The sequence below is a fragment of the Polypterus senegalus genome, chromosome 2 (genome assembly GCF_016835505.1).
Source record: "Polypterus senegalus isolate Bchr_013 chromosome 2, ASM1683550v1, whole genome shotgun sequence".
In the NCBI taxonomy this organism is placed as follows: domain Eukaryota; kingdom Metazoa; phylum Chordata; class Cladistia; order Polypteriformes; family Polypteridae; genus Polypterus; species Polypterus senegalus.
The window spans coordinates 321,654,258-321,667,056 of record NC_053155.1 but is presented as its reverse complement, the minus strand read 5'-3'; the positions used below and the strand labels follow the sequence as shown (position 1 = coordinate 321,667,056).

Sequence of the window (12,799 nt, the reverse complement as noted above, 5' to 3'; positions counted from 1 at the left end):
AAGCCAATGGCAGTCTGATATTTCTGACCCAGAAGTGACCCTTATCCTGAAGTTGTTATAGTAATCCAGGATCAGATCCTTGATTTTCCTGGGAACATGGTGGCTATGTAGTGCAAGCTCAATCAGCTTGTGTGGTATAGACCCATAGGCATTGGCCAGGTCCAACCACAACACAGCAAGGTCGCCTCTGTTCTCATGAGCCTCTCTGATCAGCCGAGTTACCACACCTATGTGCTCCAGGCAGCCAGGGACTCCAGGAATCCCCTACCTTTCTGGACAGAGGGGTCGATGTAGTTATTCTTGAGGTGGAACTCTGTCAGTCTTTTGGATACGATGCAGAAAAACACCTTTCCTTCTACACACAGTAGGTAGATCTTTCGGAACTGGTCGATGTTCCTGGAATTCTCCTCTTTAGGGACCCAAACTCCCTCAGCACACCTCCACTGGTCAGTGACTTTCCCTCTCTCATTCTCTTTATCACTAAATACATACCAAATATCAGTGTTGTTGGCAAATGAGAAAAAAATGACTCCAGGATGTTGAGCATGATGCACTTTTCCAGTCATCTTCTGACCGATATCTGTGTTCTTTTAACCTTTTCTTTTTATCTGACATTTTCACAAATGTTTTTTTCTTTGAAATTCTGCATCTAAGGCCAGCATTCCAGAATTGTCTTTTTGTATTTGTTATGTACTTAAAGAAGAAGTCAACTGAAGACCACCATGGTGTTTGTTTCTCAAACAACATGTTCTAATGTTCTTATCCTCTTATGCAGTTGTCCATCTTGGCCTTCCTCAATCTCTTCTATACTGGTCTAGTTCACCCTCTTCTCTGAAGTCACCAATAGACACCTGTTATACAATCTTCAATTTCTTGCCATTATGTCACATACAATAGCATTTATTCTGCAAAAAAAAGTCTGAAATGGCTGTTTCATTTTGGCTGTTTTTGAACCCAGAACTGAACTTTAAGAATGCCAGTACCTTTCAACACAAGAAAATAGAATAAAAGGTTTCAGAGGTGCTATTGCAATTGGAAAGGTTTCTCTAATAACCAATTAGCATGTACACATGACTAATTAAATAATGCTGACCAGTCACAGCAAATTAAATTCTATACAGTAGAGATAAATAACTATTTTTATGTTTGATCATTTTAGCAAATCCTTTTGCATGTGTCTAAATGTTTAAAAGCTCTTTAATATCACTTTTCCTACTCAGTATATCTTTGATATGGCCATCTTGGTCTGATAAATGTGAAATGGCATGGGTTATAGAGTGAACTTCTGAATCTGGCTAGTCAAAACAATCTGTTAGCTTGACAGTCTTTACCATGGATTAGAAGTGTATAAATTATGTTTGCTTTTGCGACTTTTACTTTAAAAATACACCCTAGAGAAAAAAATACATTGCTTCTTTGGACATTCCATCCTAGTCTGAAGGGGACTGATAAGGCTGCATCTTGGACCAATAGGGAAAGTACAATAATATCACCAAATAATGAGAATGTTTTATTAATTAACATTATAATTAAAACCTTTTATAATAATCTTACATACAGTATAGAAATATATGATACATTTTTATTTTATTTTCAAAAAGCAGAACAATAAAAAGGCATACTACTCAATCAAACAAATATAGCATAACAGATACATTCTTTTACTTCAAAATCAAAGAGAAAACAATAGAAAAATAGAAATTCAAAGAAAAAATAAAAACAAGATTCAAGAGATTGAAAATATTTTACCATTTCTGGTGGTAAGAGCTTTCTGAAACTGCTTCTGGACTTTTTCTGTCCTCACTGAATCAAGTCACTGTCTATAGTCACATCGTCAAAGTGCAACAAAGGCACTCCTTAAATTAAAATATTAGTTAAAATGCTCAGGAAAAATGCCACTGATAGGAGACTATAAACCCATATACAACAATGACTTTTACTACTACTATACACACATACATAAAATAGTATACTGTATGTGTGTGTGTTATCGCACACAGTACACACATACACATTATGTATCCATATATACAGTATGGCCATTTTCAGTTAGCAATCAAAAACAAGAAAACATCAAAATTCAGCCACATAATAGATCTATTAACAGATAATAAATAGATAGAGAAATAATAGATAGATCACAGAATTCAACCAGTATTGAGAGTTTTGACATCATTCTCTCAAATAACCACCATTCAGCTGATGTGGTGAACATAGTTAAAGCCAAAAATAAAAGCTTAATTGACTTCAGATCTTTTCACTGAGGAAGCAATGACATAAGGTTTACTGCATTTTTACGTTCAGTGAAACCATGAGATGAGTACCAGCACTCCAGAGACTTTGTATGGGCCATTTACATCAAGGAAGATACTCTTCCATACTTTAAAGCGTTGTCGAGCAACCGCTGCTGCGTGGAATTTTGTAGGGGCGCCGCGAATATTTTGTAAAATATTTAAAAATTGCTAGTGTTTTTGAATTTTTGGTTGATTGAAAAGATAATGTTTAAAAAATATATATTTTATGTTGGAAAAACAGATAACAGAACACTTACGGAAATTAAGTCTAAGAAACGCGAGAGACTTCAAATGATCGACAAGGAAATGCGCGTCTGTCTTTTGAAAATTGATCCTCGCATCAATCTCATATGTGCTGAAAACAATCTCAACGTTCACATTAATTAAATTTAAGATTTATCCTTTGATTCCTTTATTAATAAAATGTAGTGATGGGCGGAGTGAAGCCTCATGAAGCATCAAAACGTTTGAAGCAATTGTGTCGGAAATCGTATCGAAGCTTCGAAGCATTTGACACTCACCTCTTTAGTGACCCCTCCTGGCCATTTTCATTAACATTACACAAACTCATGATCCACTTCAATGACGTCTGTTATAACTCTTATTGCTTTTATTTTTTCGCTGCTACAGACTGACAACGAAGAGAAGGGTTCGTCAGCAACTTCTAGTGTCTGATGTCTAAAAATATCAATATATAAATAACTAACGCCGACAAGCAGAATGCACTATACGCTAGCAAGAGTTAAAATAAGACGCCTCACGCATGGATTCCCGGCTCTTTCAATTAGTATTTACCTTTGCACTGTATCATTATAATCGCTCCTGTTATTAGTATTAGAATTAACCCTCATCTTTTCTTGAGATCACATTTAATAGCCTTAAATGTTTTCCTTGGTTTGACTTAATTAAAATGGAGTAGACGGAAAATAATGGTTTATCCCTGTACTTTGCCATGATATAGGTAAGCACATTTGAGAAAGAAAAGGTGAAATCCTTAAATCAGTTGTTATTATTCGATCAAGTATTGAAATATTTCATTTATTAGTACTTTACAATATTTTGTGGAGCACGAAAATAACGAATTAGCTACAACGAAATGACGCCGTCAATGGCACAATTAACTAAGATGGTTGCTTTTCAAATTCTGAACGTAGTGCTAGCCCGAGTTCGATCCCACTTAAAGACTCATCAAAATTAACAATAATAAAAAAAAGGATCAGAATTGAAATCTTTATAACCAATTTGAACTAAATAATTTTGAGAGATACTGTGGAAGGATCACATAAGAGATCTGTTCGGGAATCATCAAAATGTGATGTCTAATTGCGGATGGCAGCTCACGTATTTATATTAATCCATTTCTATTCATTGCCATTTGACGTCCATGAACCCTCCATTGAATAAGGCAGTGGTTCTCAACCTGTGGGCGCGAAGTAACAAAAAGGGGACGCGAAGATGTGAAAAAAAAACATGGAACCAAAACAAATTAACTTAAACTACATTCTGATAATAGAACAATAAATACTGTATAGAGTTAGATAAATGTCGATAAAACTTAAGTAGGTATAATCAAATATGCATCTACATTTCAAAAAATGTGGGGGGCGCGATTAAAACTGCTATGAAAACTCGGGTCGCAAATACTTAAAGGTTGAGAAACGCTGGAATAAGGTGATAACAAAGCCACTGTGGTAGATCAGGTTGAATTTGCTCTGCTGCACCAAACATTCAAAGGCGTCAATCCGGAGCACATCAGAGGCTGAGAGACACGGCGCAGATCAGTCACCGGCACACCGACACACACGGGACACTCCAATGTGAGCAGTGCACATATCAAGGTCGGCATTAAAGATTGAGTGCTGAGGCAACAAAAAGCAGCGGGATAAACACATCTGGACCTGCTGTTGAAAAAACATTTGCTTTTAACAACAGCATCCCTCCCTCGTGAACACATCTTCAAGGTCCGGACAGGTGATCAGTAAAAGTTTTTTAGTCACAGCACAGTGCAATAATAAAACATTTCCTAAAACACATAGTTGTCCAGTCTGTATCATTCCTAAGCAATCTTCCAGTAATAGAGGCGCAATCCCAGTTACTAACACATTAACACTCAAAGCAAGAACACATTCCACCTTATTAATTTAATATTTAAAAATTTAAACCCGCCATCAACAACTACAAAAACAGTTGAAATCGTTACTCAAATATTTTTTTTGTTATAGACATAAAACAAGATTCACATTTCCATTTGATATATCTTTACTAGTGTTCTCGCCTTGCTCGCTTCCGGTCCACGCTGAAATTTGCTGTTTAATAAAAAAAAATAAAAAAAGAAAATCAGACTCTTTTGGGTCATAATTTACAGAGGGTGGACGTGGGACCCGAACCCACGTATGCTTTAGTATGAAGCGTAACGCTACCGCCGCACTACTACTATTTTCAGGAGGGTGGTATATAATGTATGTTTTTTAATGTATACATGTATGTATGTACTGAAGACGAAAACAATTATATATAGATGTATACTATATGACATACCTTCAGTGTTGCATGAAAACGTTGCATGAGGCGAAGAATGGATATTTAGGAGAGTATTATAGTGAGAGATGTGTCGTCACCCGTATTGCTAAAGCTCTTCTTTGCAGCATTATGCATTCAACAAGTCGGCGTTTGTATGATGTATAATTTATAATTGTATTTTTTGCCACAACGTATTATCGGGCACGATCATTTAACATGTATTGATCATCTACAAACTTTCATTTCAATGGGAATTCTGTTGAGTTTTTTAACTCTGTTGATGCCATATGTACTTCAAACGGGAGCTCGTTGAATAAATAATGAGTGGAAGCTTTGCGCAAAGTACTGAGATTGCGTCATGACGGGCTTTGAACGAGTCTCTGAAGCCTCAGACATGCGTACTAGTGAGATGATGACGGAGCTACGAAGCCTCAGACATGCGTACTACTGAGATGATGACGCGGCTACTGAAGCCTCAGACATGCGTACAAATGAGATTGCGTCATGACAGGCTTTGAGCGGGGCACGAAGCCTCAGACATGCGTACTACTGAGATGATGGCGCTACAGAAGCCTCAGACATGCGTACAAATGAGATTGCGTCATGACAGGCTTTGAACGGGCACGAGGCCTCAGACATGCGTACTACTGAGATGATGACGCGGCTACAGAAGCCTCAGACATGCGTAGTACGAGATTGGATCATGATAGGGCTTCGAGCAGACATGGTCACTGGTTACTGAATCTTTGTAAAGCCTCAGCACACTGAAAGGCATTGACCTCTTAATTTTGAGAGTCTATCTGACACTTAACTCTCTAGTTATATTTTGTAATTCGTATTGACATTACACATTTCAGTTGATATGGTTAAGCTACAATTCAGGTAGTTGCTGAGAATTAATTATTGTTCTTGTGGATTGCTGTGATTTCCTTTGTCTGATACATAGTGTCAAAGATATATTGTCATATATTAACTTTATATATATATGAAAAGATTAGGTAAATCGTTCAACCTTTTATGGAACACTTAATTTTGTTCAAACCGTCGTCATATAGTATACATCTATACATATAATTTTTCGTCTTCATTAGGAGAATACAACAATGATACTCTCGTATCAATTAAACCATTTTAACGTGCATATGTCAAACAACATATTTCATCCGCCAGTAAGAACAGTAGTAGTAGTTCAGTTGTGCAGAGCTCGTTAATTATCCGGATTAGGTGGCTCAGTGGTGTTGTTGCTCAGGTTCGTGTCGCTGATCCTCCTCTTGTGAAAGTTTTTTTTCTATTCCTCCATTTAACAAGCTTGGACGGATAGCGAGCGAATCGAGCTATCGAGGGAAGGTTGGGCCACCGTAGTCGGGCAGGTGGCACACGCCCTAATTATATTGTGTATGTAAAGAGTTTCACTGTAAAATGTAATAAGCTTCATATTTGTGTGTTTGGAGACCCAGGTGTCGTACTGAATTTGTATTGTAGAAAAATAAACTACTGTCCATTATGCCTAAATGTGTCTTTTCGTGTCTGATCGCTATATGGCACTTCCAACTTGGGACAATTCGCTATAAACAGTTTCAGCCAACCAGCGCCTTCTAAACATGCAGAACGACAGTGTGAACCTTAATTGTTGCGCGCAGCATCTTCGTTTCAGTCAGTCATTGTCCTGTTAGACTATTTACTGTTAAGTGCTGCTTGAGCTACCGTTTATAGTACAACAGGTGGCCTACGTAGTTCTTAAATCGATATTGAAATGCACACACAAGTCTCCTAAATTATTTATTGAAATGCCTACATTTACAGTGTCCGTTTTAGGAAGTCGTAGTTTTACTTGTTCCCGTTATTAGGAATTATAATTTCTCAGTGTCACATATTATTCGTTACTACTCGAGTCCCGTATCATTGAGATTCTGTTTTATATTCTGTATAAGGAAACTTTTAAAAGTAGCGTTGATTAAACTGACTATAGCAGACTTGTTATCTTCTTAAAATGACTTTATTGATTTGATATTGACAATTAATCATAAGATCAAACATCAAGGAGGATTTGAGTTTGCATGGACTGCGCTGTTTCTTTGTTTTCGTGACATCGTGTCAGTAGAGAGTGCGTCACGTTAACAATGCATTCTGTCCTAAGTGACAGCGCACACACTTTTTTATATTTCCTAAAGGCCAATGTGTCTCAATTTTCTCATTAGTATATTTTGACAGTGTCTTTTAGTGAGAATGATTATAAACATATTACCTGTGTTCATTTCCCATGTAGATCTGTAACGTTTGGTGAGTATAAATAAAAAGTAACAACACATATAATAGTTATGTTGCATTGTTTATGATTAACAAAATTCATCGTTTATCTGAAATGTTCTACGTATACAGTCGATTTATTCCACTTCTGAAGGTGTACATTGTCGGTATTACTTTATTACATGTTATTACTTTAACATGGCCTTTTAATAACTTCACTTTAACTTAATCCTGATACTCTGTATGTTCAATTCTTCATAATAACTATTCACAGTGGCTCTAAAATCCATACTGACCCCTACTCTCTCTTCTGTTTCTTTTTCCGGTGGCCTGCGCCACCACCACCTACTCAAAGCATCATGATGCACCAACATTGATGGACTGAAAGCCAGAAGTCTACGTGACCATCATCATCAGGTCCTTCCATGAAAACCCTAAATACAAAGAGGACTGTTTGACTTATGTTAGGTAGATTGCCAGAGGGACTGGGCGGTCTCGTGGTCTGGAACCCCTACAGATTTTATTTTTTTCTCCAGCCTCTGGAGTTTTTTGTTTGTTTTTCTGTCCACCCTGGCCATCGGACCTTACTTATTCTATGTTAATTAATGTTGACTTATGTTTATTTTTTATTGTGTCTTCTATTTTTCTATTCATTTTGTAAAGCACTTTGAGCTACATTTTTTTGTATGAATATGTGCTATATAAATAAATGTTGATTGATTGATTGATATTCTCCATTGCATTTGCTCCAGAGTGTAACGTGTGCCAGTGTAACCGAGGGATGGCAGACGAGCTCACGTAATGGGTGACAAGGCACATTCTCATCCTGATGTCCAGGCTCTTGTCATAAATATTCTCATCTTGTGCTTTTCTCGTTCCTGCAAGTTTACTATTATTATTGGACATGTAGAGGAAATGTGTTTTATTTTATGTCTATGAAAGGAAGGACGGTAAAGCCTTGAATGAAACTGAGTGTTGATGCTTTGGGTAACAAGACAGGTTAAGGAGCAGAGAACATTGAATGTGACAGAGACTGCGGGGGATTGTGTAACTGGAAGATGGTTTAAGAATACAGAAACGGCAAAAACTTAGTCTTTCAGTATTTCTATTTACATCAATTATTTACTCTGTTGTGCTGCACTTCGGAAGATTACTTATTTACCCCCCAGCGCAGCCTTTGATAAGATGAATTCACAACTAAAGGAATGTTCATGACAAAGTCAGGTGCTTTTTTGAAAGTTTGGCTCCAGATGTGCTTATCCAGCTGCTCCTTCTTCTCAGTACTTGAGTGATCTTTACGTTCACCTTTGGATGAATTTGCAAAGTTTCTTTACAACTTTTTTGTCTCATTAACGCAGAAATCCTGAGGCTTTCCTAAAATTGCAGAAGACACTGTTGATGGCGCTGATTCTGTTTTAAAGACAGTTGTGATTAGTTATGCAGAACACGCTTTTACTCACATTGCTTTTTGGAAATCAATAATACAAATCAGCAACAGATCTGGGAATCACTGAATAGTAAAACGTTTAATGAGGAATGTCTTGCGCATATACTGGTGTAATGACCACGTCGGCTTTAGTGAAGCATTTCTTAGCCTCTGTGATATGATCGACATGGGGTAGAATAGATTCTGGATTGTTACAATACGTGCTACCTTACGCAAAATATGCTCATCGATTTGTTACAGATTCTTGGTGGACACAATTCCACACCGAGGAAAAAGGTGCCCCATGTAAATCGTTCATAATGTCTCCAAAATATATTTGTTAACTTTCAAACAAGTACTACTTAACTGTTTTATACAAAATCCTTATTTCAACATATGCGAGCCCCAACTAGGATTTGAACTCGTGTTAGCGTATTTTATCAATATAGCACAGACAACCGCTTTTACGCTTTGAGCCAAAGCACTTCAGCAGACTAGTGACTGACCAAATCGACTGCTGACTGCGCGGATATAATGACGTCATTACGCTAGCGTGCTCAAAATCACGTGACGGGCGCATTTGAAGCAAGCCTCGAAGCGGTGCTTCGATCTCCAGCGCTTCGAAAGCTCGACACAGTGTCGAAACCTGAGTATCGAGCGTCCCATCACTAATAAAATGTCTTTCAAACTTGTAAAATTAACTGTTTTTAATTGCCGATTGTCCAGATTGTGTCGTCACGACTTTATTTATGGGCAGTCCCTCAGGTGCGCTGCGAAAGAAAACTTTTGGACATAGTGCGCCGCATCTCGAAAAAGGTTGCCTTTCACTGCTTTAAAGAAATGCTGCACCAATGGGTGAAGCTGGTCATTCAGTAGCAATTAGAATTGACCGTGAGTTTGAACAGATTAAACATATACAATACCAGCCACAATGAAATGACTATAATATGTAAATTTTTGAGTAAAACCAGAATATTTTTTGGTGTCCACCATATGTACATTTGCCTATTTGTTAAGATCATAGTGACATTTATTGCATCATTGCGTTTGCATTGCATCAATCAGTTTTATACTTGTGCCTTATTTTTCACACATTTTATGCATAAATATGTATTTCCAGGTATAATGAGTAGTTTGTAGTACAATCTAAATACAGTTTACTGCACTGTTTAGTTTTTAAAAGACTACTCTTGAATAAACTGCTTGATAATACTTCAGGAATAAATTAGCTGTCAAGTGTGTGTTTATTCTTGCACTTTAAAATATAGCATGTGCACCACGATACAAAAGCATACACTTCAGACCAAAGTTGTTTTTTGCTGATAATGTTCTTCTTGCCATGTGTCGCATCAACATCTTCACAGACACTACTCTTTCATGAAAGCTTCAGCAAGTTAATCCGTTTTCATTAATGGAGCTCCTGCAAATTTGTGCCCAACTATTCTCTTTATTTAAAAGTCACAGAGGTTTTGTCTTCTGTTTTTTTTCGCCATAAGCACACTAAAAGTGTTGTCCAGCATTTTTTGTCATGAGTGACTGTGCTGGTACTATATATCTTAAGCTTTATTTAAGCAATCCCCCATGTAAAAGTGCCTGCTAAATTAATAAATCAAGTTATTAGTTTAACTGCCTTGGCAACTGAAGACTATTAACTGATAACATTTTAAAAGTTTCCATATTTAAGATAGTTATCAGGATATGTCTATGGAAATATAGATTTTGGACTACATGTGACCTTATTTTTTACTACATGACTTAACAATTTATTAGATAAACTTCACTGTAATTATAGTATTACAAAACACATAAATGTCCACTTACCTGCAACATGTTTAACAATCATATCCTGAAATGTGTCAACATAGTCTTCTGTTCCAATGGTATTTACACTAGACTGGGATCCATAATTATTGCTTTGTTTTCTGTTCATTTTATTATCTGAAAATATTTATACAAATCAATAAGACAAAAATGTACTCTTTCAATAGAATGATCTATTGATTTATATGTTTATGCTCATCAAAAAAAAAAATCAAATTCAGGTTCAAGCTTTTTGTTCCTCTTCATTTTGGATTCTTTTCTTTTCTCTGTGGTTAATTTCACTGAATTACAACATATGCAAGATAAATAACAGTTTGCTAGGAATTGTAAAAACTCTCCTGGTCCCCATTTCCCACCTAATTTCAATTGCTGGGTTACATATCATGTGTTAAATGATATAAAAATATAAATGATCAATTAATAATAAATATAATTTTATTCTGTACACCCATGTATATACCACACTGTATATATACTGTATATAAAATTATCCCACAAATGTATGCAGTACTGTATATTCTAATAGAAGACTTTTTGGATTTTGAGACTCTTATGTCCAGAATTGCTTCTTTGCTCCTGATGCTGCCAAGTTAGTTCACAAAACCCAGGTAAGTAAGTCCACAGCTTAGTCAGACTGAAGTTTTATTTCTTCTTATTACAATAAAATGTATAATATTTTTAATTCCTCTGTTTAATTACATCTTACTCTCTGGATAGTATGTAGTGTTGGTCATTCTCTCACTGACAACGGTAAGACTTCAGTTGGGATCAACCACGAGACATTTTATCCTGTTGCTATTAAATGTGTGTTTGCTCTAACCATAGGGCATTTCTGAATACAATGCTTTGGCCAACTTTACAAAAGTATTCCAGTTTTACGTGTTGCAAATAATAAGAATAGCTTTTCTCAGTCGTTTAGAATAATTATTAACCAATAATTAAAGTATTAAAGGGGTTTCTGCTTAACACTGCAAATGCAGAGTAAAAGAAACTGTCTGAAGACAGGGCAGGGCCTACAAAATCTGGACAAGATATGTTATAATATTTAAAAATATCTTTAAATCACTAAAAGATAGCTCTAAATGGTAAAGTGGCTTGCCACAGAGCTGAGGGTCAATTATCACCAAGTGATAATAGTTAATATAATATTAATAAGCACTCTTACCATAATTACTCCAAGGGACTAAATAATATGGGGTACAGTGACTGAGTTATCGGAAATGTTTGGTGAATTACAATGAAGACAAATTAATATTTGCCAAAGTAATTTTGCTTTAGCCTCACTTCTCAGTTTAAAAGCACTGAAAAAGAAAAGAGTAAGCGCTAAGCTTTTAAATAAATAAATAAATAAATACCTGTCAGTTCATCTTCTGAAAGAGTATTTGTTAGTTCTCTTTCAAACAGGACACTACCCTCTGGAATGCTGTGGCTGCTACAAAGTTCATTTTCTTGCAAACAGAATGATTTGGGCAATGACCCTAAAATAAAACAGAGCATTTACCACTTCAAACCAGAAAAGATTTCTAATTCCAAGTTCTTATATAGTTAGGTCAATCCTGCAGTTGCTGGTCTCATAACTTGCACTGTACCTAACCCTCACCCTTTGTCTTGTGGTGCTGCCTCAATGTAGAACTTGAGGCTGAGCCAAACTGAGAGATGTGGGTCACCTGGCCCCCAGGCTCTTACTAGCAAACACCAATCCCTCAGCATGGCTCCAGGGCTGGGTCCTCATATCTCTATTATGTGCAATTATCTCTTTTATTAATTAGAATATTTATGAGGTTAGCAGGCTTATGCTTTATTTATCAAAAAACAACTTCAAAATAAATAGAAGTGACCCTATGTATTAATGAAATAAGTGATGCTCTACAACACAAATCAATACTTACTAACATAAACACAACCTCATTCTGTTTGTTTGACTAAGAAATTTGAAAAGCATATGTGACCTACAGGCCCACCAATATAATTCCACTCCTCTGTTTCTCGTCACTGACAGTTTGCTCTACTGCTTTTTAATCTGGTTTTCAATGCTCTGTCTTGAGTTTGTTTCCATGTCCTTTACTCCCAAATTGATAATTTTTCAATGTACTTTATTACTTGAATTCTACTGTTATGTGCCAATCTATATTGACTTAACATTCTTGCATGTGAAAGGGTCTATAAGGTTTGACTGATTCATTCATTGAACATGAAACTCCTAAACAGCACTTGGGTAAAAAAAAAAACTCTTGGAATTTCATAAAAACAAACTTTACCTGTTCTTAAAACATCCATAGTATAGTCAGAGAAGCAAGTGCCTCCCCAGCAGTCTGAGACTACAAGAAAGAAAAAAAAAACAATGAGTTAATTAGCAATGAACCTACCATCACATAAGCAAGGGGTATTCAACAGAGACCATTCAAAAAAAAATTTTAAGCAAAAAGGAAAATCCGGTTCAAATTTAAAGGTTGGGGTGTATCTTTTTGGGGGAAATAATTTTCCCCCGGGG

The 12,799-nt window shown here is 36.3% G+C and overlaps 1 long non-coding RNA gene across 1 annotated transcript; it reads right to left on the bottom strand.

Annotated features, from left to right (window-relative positions):
- Nucleotides 1-1,809: 1,809 nt before the first annotated feature.
- On the bottom strand, nt 1,810-11,750 carry LOC120524703. The gene is made up of 3 exons (XR_005632829.1): nt 11,664-11,750; nt 10,309-10,425; nt 1,810-1,856 (listed from the first exon to the last, which is right to left on the bottom strand). It is a non-coding gene; the product is annotated as an uncharacterized LOC120524703 (long non-coding RNA).
- Nucleotides 11,751-12,799: the final 1,049 nt, after the last annotated feature.